This window comes from Suricata suricatta, chromosome 4 (assembly GCF_006229205.1).
Source record: "Suricata suricatta isolate VVHF042 chromosome 4, meerkat_22Aug2017_6uvM2_HiC, whole genome shotgun sequence".
NCBI lineage: Eukaryota > Metazoa > Chordata > Mammalia > Carnivora > Herpestidae > Suricata > Suricata suricatta.
In genome coordinates, this window is record NC_043703.1 from 103,004,364 (window position 1) to 103,012,024 (window position 7,661).

The 7,661-nt window shown below is 37.0% G+C and overlaps 1 long non-coding RNA gene across 1 annotated transcript in view; it reads right to left on the reverse strand.

The window, feature by feature from the left end:
• The window catches only part of LOC115290366, an 18,768-nt gene extending 11,526 nt beyond the window's left edge, over positions 1-7,242 (reverse strand). The window contains exon 1 of the long non-coding RNA XR_003908067.1: positions 7,206-7,242. This is a non-coding gene — a long non-coding RNA (uncharacterized LOC115290366). The remainder of the gene's footprint in view (positions 1-7,205) is intronic.
• Positions 7,243-7,661: the final 419 nt, after the last annotated feature.

Below are 7,661 nucleotides of genomic sequence, written 5' to 3' on the forward strand. Positions count from 1 at the left end.
GGATGGACCTTGAGGGTGTCATGCTAAGCGAAATAAGTCAGGCAGAGAACACAGATACCATATGTTTGCACTCATAGGTCTAACAGGAGAGACCTGACAGGGGACCATGGGGAGAGGAAGGGGGAAAGAGAGTGGGGGAGAGAGAGGGACACAGATCATCAGAGACTATTGAATACTGAAAACGAACCGTGGACTGAAGGGGGAGAAGGAGGGAAGGAAGGAGGTGATGGTCATGGTGGGGGGCACTTGTGGGGAGAGGCACTGGGTGTTACATGGAAACCAATTTGACAATAAACTATTATAAAAAATTAAAGAAAAAAGAAATGTGTGTGTCACAACTTGTAAACAAAAAAAGGGGGGGAGCTGACTTTTTCCACTAGGAAAATGTTAGCAGTCTGGAATATCAATCTGGATATTCCCAAAATGTAGGAGAAAATGACTAAATGAACTTATGAAGAAAAGTAAGGGAAAATACTAACCAAAAATAATTAATTTTCAGAATCAGAAACACAAAAAGGTGGAGTAAAAAAATAGTCAATTATAAAAGAGACTTTGAATGTTTTAGAAGAATAAAGATGGACCCATTTAAAAATCTATCAACACCACTAGTATAGAGAAAATATCATAAATTTCAGAAGAAAAACAGAGAAGTTACCTGCAAAGACTAAAATAAGACTTTTATGTGTCTTCTCAGTTATGTATGGAAAATAATAGAATACTGCTTAAGAATCCTGAGGAGACAATGGTCAAACCCAAGTTTTTGTATTCGAAAAACTATCATTCAGGAGTGCCTGGGTGGCTCAGTCAGTTGAGTATCCAGCTTTGGTTCAGGTCATGATCTCTCAGTTAGGGGGTTCGAGCCCCGTGTCAGGCTCTGTGCTGACAGCTCAGAGCCTGGAGACTGTCTTCTGATTCTGTGTCTCCTTCTCTCTCTCTGACCCTCCCCTGCTCATGCTGTCTGTCTGTCTGTCTCTCTCTCTCTCAAAAATAAATTTTAAAAAATTTAAAAATTAAAAGAAAAACAAAAAACTATCATTCAAATATAAGGGCATAGAAAGCATTTTAAGGGATAATAAGTCTTGGGCACCCTCTGTAATTCTCAAGAACATCCTCCAACTAAGTGAAAATTAAATTCTAGAATGTAGAAATCTAAGATATAAAACAGATAATGAACAAAGACATTGAAACTTGTAGTAAACTGATTGTTGATAATGTGGATATGATTTATTAGACAAAGATGTGTAAAACAGATGAGATATAATAGTAAGAAAAGCCACTGAAAAAAAATTCAATCTGATTTCAACAAAATGGTTTGATGATGGAAAATATGAGAGGAATATATTGAATTGCAACAAAGATCCTATGTGGCTAAAAGGAAAGACTTCTAATGCTGGTCATTTTCTGAACTTTAATGGAAAATTCTGTTTAAACATTAAAATTTTTATTGCAACCTGTTGTGTCAGTCGAGAGAGCCTAGACAGTGTTGTGGTAATAAAACCCAAAGTCAGTGGCTTCCGCGTGATCATAGTCACGCAAGAACCCAGGGTGACAAAGCCGGCCTCGTCCCAGAAGCCGTCACCGCACGATGAGATGCTGGAGAGAAAGAGAGCATGGAGGGAAAAAGAAAGAGAGCAGGAGAACATGGGAAATCAAGTGCTGGCTCTAAATGTTACAGCACATAAGTCACATACTTCTGCTCACCTTCGGAAAGGCAAGGAGGTGTAATCCTGTTGGCATTGGGGAACACTACTAATGTCTACCACAATAGACTAGAAATTAAGGTCTCCAAATAAAGAGAAAAATACTGCTTGGTTACTGGATAATTGAAGAAAAGTCAGTAGAGTTTTCTTCCTGAATGGTCCAGGTGAAGTGACACCAAAAGGTGAAAATGAACTGATGAGAAAAAAAATAGAAGTACGCTAAAATAGAAAGAGGAAGAGGAGGAGGAAAAAGAAGAGAGCGGATGTGGTAATATTTGACACCAGACAATTTGAAATTCATGACAGAATGAACTAAAGGGAACAGAGAGGATTCACACTGATTAGCAAACCAAGCAAGATTTTATAAGGAGTTAGAATTTTTAATATACCATACAGCAAATAATCAAACCATATGAAGCAAAACACATAGATTTGGCATGATTAAAACCAAACAGAAGATAGTAACTCAAGGACACACAATTAGTAATAAGATAGAGGATTTGAGTGACATAATCAGCATGTCTGATGAGTATATGTCTGAGTAGATGCATGTAATGTATCATGTTAATACTCAGGAAAATGTATAGACTTAACTATTTTCCTTCTAGGAAGGGCAAAATAATTAAAAAGGAAAAAAAGCCACAAAATTAGAGAAATTTCAGTAACTTCCCATGTCCAAAGAAATGGAAGCTAGGAATAATGCTAAAGGTGGCACTATGCTTTTTATGATGTGTCTTAACCTCCGTTCTGTCAAATAGAATGACATAAGATTGACATCCCCACTCCATGTATTTGCATATTCTCATTGTAATTTTTAAAATTTTGAATATTTGGGGACAATTCTTGTTTAATCTATATAAGGGTTTTTAAAACATTCTTAATGTATTTCTCTTATTTGGGAGACAACAAGTCCGTTAGCTTTTATATGTAGATGTATTTTCATTATTTTACTAGTCAATTCATTTTACTGTATTTGGAAGACACAGAATTGCAGATAATTATCGCTATCATATTATTTTCTAAATTATAACTTTTGTTTTAAAATCTAAGTTCACTGCTCAAGCTGTGTCAAAAATGAACTGACAAGGCCAAAAATATAAATGCCTACAGGACAAGACAGGTGAGTGACGCAGGTCAGCTGTAAGACAGTACAGTGGTAAGGACTCTGGAAAACTGAGGGCGGGGACCTCATCTTAGAAGGAAGGGTGACCATTTCTCAGCACCAGCCAGTTGTCACCATGTAGAAATTGTCACCATGTTCAAATCAGGCCCATGTGGCCACATATTCTAATATACCAAGAGAAGCTGGAAGTCAGAATTTTTATGTAAAATTAATGTGGTAAAAAAAATCGATACAATTTCTCAAGTGCTACACAAAGAAGAAAGTGTATAGGGTCTAGATTGAGCCTACAGGCTGCCCGTTTGAAACCTGGCAGTTCTGGGTATATAGACAGACATGTTTATCTCCAGGCGACTACAGGGATGAGCTGACAGTTAGTACAGAGAATTCAGGATAGAAGGGTCACTGCAATAAACTTTTAACTAGCTAACCTGCTTGACTGTTACTGTATTCCCTTTCATTGTCCACAGCTGACAGAGTAGTATTTTGAAAACTTAAATTTTACTAAGTCACTCCTATTTATAAGTTTGCAACGGTTTTCTACTACTATAGGAGAAAAGACCAATAGTGTTAACAAAACCCATGGTGTTCATGGTCCACACTCCTCTACTGCCCTGACCTCATCTCGGACCTCTTTCTCTCTAGTCCAGTGCGTTCAACTTCACTGGCTCCTTCTGGTTTACCAGATATTTTCTCCTTTCCACATAATATTATACCTAGAAGCATCTTCTAATTGCCACCCTATCCTTCTAACACCCCCCCCAATTAATACCCACTTATGATTTAGCTCATAGCTCAAACATCATCTTTTAGAAAACTCTTCCTTGATACTCTCATACTGGTACCCCACTATTTGGTCTCACACATCTGTGAGGGCACTTCTTATACTTTGACTTTAATCATCTCTCCCATTAGTCTAAAAGCACTGGGAGATAAGGAATGTGTCTATTTTGTTTGCCATGACCAACCCAGCACCTAGCACAGTATCTAGTAAATAGAGGGCCTGTACAAAACGATTACTAAATGAAAGAGCAATTGAACTGTAATGAGCAACTATGGTTTTATTACTTTTATAGATCAAGCATGATTTTGGCCTTAGATCAACAATGAAACACTTAGAGACAGAAGAGAATATTAAGAAGGGAAAAAGTAAAATTGTGACTTGGAAACTAGTGCAGATATCCTTTCAGTGAGTTTCTTACCTTGGGAAGATTTTATTAGAGTTATAAATAAGGGTTATAAACAAGGGAAATTTTTCTAGAGAGATGAATTTGAATTAATGTAGAAATAAACTTAAGATGAAGAGTGTCGTGTTTTCACAGTTAATAATAAATATATCATTCAACACATAACAATAGATTTTAAAAAGAAATGAACATCCTGCAGCATTAATGGCATTATTTGTTAAGAACAGTATTCATTTATTTTGCACTGAGCCTCCTTCCAGGATGCCCTAATGGACCATGAAGCAGTAAACATTTAGACTTGAATAAGCGCTCTCCCTCTATCTGACTCTTTAATTCTTTTATCCTTTTCTGTGCTTGAGTCTGACACTTTATTCACTTTCTCATTTGAACACCTACATCCATCAAGTTTGGGCAACCCATTCTTTCTCTTCCTTGAGGACTTTATATGAAGAATCCCACTTAGTTCTACTTACAGGCACGCTCAGAGGGTAAAAACATGGACTCTTTATGCTCTGCTTGGAGAAGAAAGCAGGCACTTGATGGATATCAGCAGCAATTTTCCAATGAGAATAATATTCTTGATACTTTAGAAATGAAGCTTTCAGAGGCTGATTCTCCAGGTTTCACCAACTTGCTACTCCTTTATAAAGACAGAGTTTTAAGATCTTTGCTATTGTGTTATGTATTATGAACACCGATATTTCAAACATTAAAATGCCGCTTGCAATCTTGTTTGTCCTTTGCTATCTTCAGCATGTAGCTCTACGGCCTCTTATGATTTAGAAAAATCAGATCATTGTGTACTTTATTCTGTTAAATAGATTGAAAGCCTTCAAGTTGAAACCTTAGGAAGTTATTCTCCTTCCTAATAGGAGCCTTAATAGAAGGAAGCAAGAAGTATGGGAAAACTGTCAGCTCTATTGATGGTCTTTAATTCATACCTGCAGGTTCCAGGTTAAGTTTTGATGATAGCCCCTTATAACTGGAGTAAAACTAAAATCATATTCTATTCAGGAGGCCTATATAGATATTGAGAAAGAGTTCACTGAACTCTTTCTATCTCTTTCAAAGAATGATTGTGAAGAAAAATTGTCTTTAAAGTTTTCACTGATAGTTTGAAAGTTCTTTTTATCTTGCGAAAGACATTTTGAAGAATAAACAAGTATTGTGTCGATACCACATATTAACAACAAAAGTAATCATCGAATTTCGGTATTATACCGCTGACACCAACTTTAGATTGCTTTTCCGGTGAAAGTGAAAGATAAGCATGACCCACCTAACACTTCCTCGGGGTGCAGCTTGTGACACGTGAGCATCACCTAGCGAGCATAAGGCCATGATTATGCAACATGCAAGGAGTCGTGCAACAAAATAGAGGACTCTTGAGGAATTGAGCCTATGGTTTTGATCTCATCTTCATATTTACTCTTGAACCAAACTGTTGACCACCAATGGAATGAGCCAGCTGCTTGCTTACCTCTTACCAATTGAAATAGTGAATTTAGCCCTGAGTCGTGCAGGGTTATTTTTTTACAGTTACCAAATTATGTATGCTAAGACTCTCCAGTACTGGAAACTGCTATCAGCTCCCTTCCAGCAACCAAATGGAGTGGTCTCAACACCACTTGACATTAATAAAGGAGAGAGGGAAGCATTTGAAGCAGTAGAATGCCATTAATGCCAAATTTTCACTGCATTTTACAAACAGACCAACAAAAGATGGAGCTCTTTTATCTCCCACACCATGCAGTTATGCCTACAGATGGAGAAGTTGAGGCAACATGAGACTGCGCTCACTGACTGCCTGCACGGGTGGGACAAGCATCAGGAAGCTTCAGACACACAGACACTGCCTTACACCTGCATGTAAGCTAGCTTCCAGCTGCATATACCTCAGGTCCGTTTTATGCCCTTACCTTCCTTTGTGCAATTATCCCTTTACTGCAAACTACTAAAACCAGATTTTGCTAAGAGGACCTAAAATAAAACCCAACTGACCGATCTATTTTTCATTCAATTTTTGGTTTTACTATCTTTATTAACTCTAGTTTATATCCAGAGACTGACTTCACTTTAGATCACTTATTTCTAAAATATGATGAAATCTTTTTGTTGACTTTAGTTTACTACCTTTCAGAAATAGGAATCAAATATTTATATTATGTTCTTCTAAGCTGGGACTAAAGGCTTCTGTGATGAATACCTGATAGCATTTTTATACATTAAACTTCTGGTCTCAGCTAATTTTATATCTACCACACAGTCATAAGTACATACATGATTTATTTTATTTTATTTTATCTTATCTTAATCTATTTTATTTTATTGAAAGATTTGAAATCAGATTTTTAAATTTTTTCTCCATTATTGAAAATGCTAACTGATTGCCATTTCTCCTTATTTTGACCCCTATCTGGTCCTAGAGTGCATTAAATTCAATTTGCAACTGGGGCACCTGGGTGGCTTAGTCAGTTAAGGATCTGACTTCAGCTCAGGTCATGATCTTGCAGTCTGTGGGTTTGAGGGCCGCATCAAGCTCCACACTGCCAGTGCAGAACTTCCTTGGGATTTTCTCTCTTTCCCTCTCTCTGCCCCTTCCTGACTCATATTTTCTCTCTTAAAAATTTTTAAATTCTATCTGCAGTTCATTCTATTGGTACATTATGCTTGGAAGGCTAATTATCGAAACCTGCATGATTAAGATAATATTCAAAGACAAAAATAAAGAATAAATGTATTTAATGATGGGCAGACCACATCCTGCAGCTAGCTCATAGATGAATATGACTGGTCACATGGAAAATAGGTACAGGAGTATAAATATCTCAGTAATACTAATACCTATTACTGGGAAGGAAGTCTTAGGCTCAGGGCATATAGATGATAGATCAGTTGTTCCACCTTTGTATTCAAAGTATGCCACACTTCATTAGTTGACAATCTACAACATTAGCTGTAGCTTCAGAATCAATCATGCTAATGCTGATATATAGCTGGATATGTATCGCAAATTTCTGCCTAGCAATCTCTTATTCTTACACACTATCTGCAGAGCCAAGTTTCAGAACTAGTTGCCATCCATCCATCCTTTTTAAATTATTTTTAAAGGAGCAATTCATTATGATAAAATTTATTGTACCATTTAGGGGAAAAGTTTCTGAAACACAGAAAGTAGAACAAACTTGGGTTTCCTACCTCTGAGTTCGTACAATTAGTCCAGAAACTGGATCTTAAATGGCAGAAGACAATTTTCATCGTTTAAAGGAGAAGACTGTAAATACGGTTTATCATGTTCTTATAATTCTCTCAGAAACATGTGAGGAAATGTGAGGACCACTGTGAATCGAACAATAATCATAAAATTAGGAACAAAAGAATCAGACAGAACAAAGCCCTTTTTTTTTCTTTTTTCTCCTTTCTTTTTTAGGATTCTAAATCACATACAAAACATTTGTTCTGCTCCAGCTCTTTGTGAACTAATTGGCTCTCCTGGAGGGATAGGTAATTGTACCTGACTACACAAGGTGTCCCGAAGCTCCCTTGGAAAGCTCCAGTAAGCTTCTAGTGTTAGCAGCCATCAAGGATTTCACAGGTCAGGCATCGGATCGATACAGCTAAAAGCAGCAGGGACTGTAATGTCGACAGCAGGTT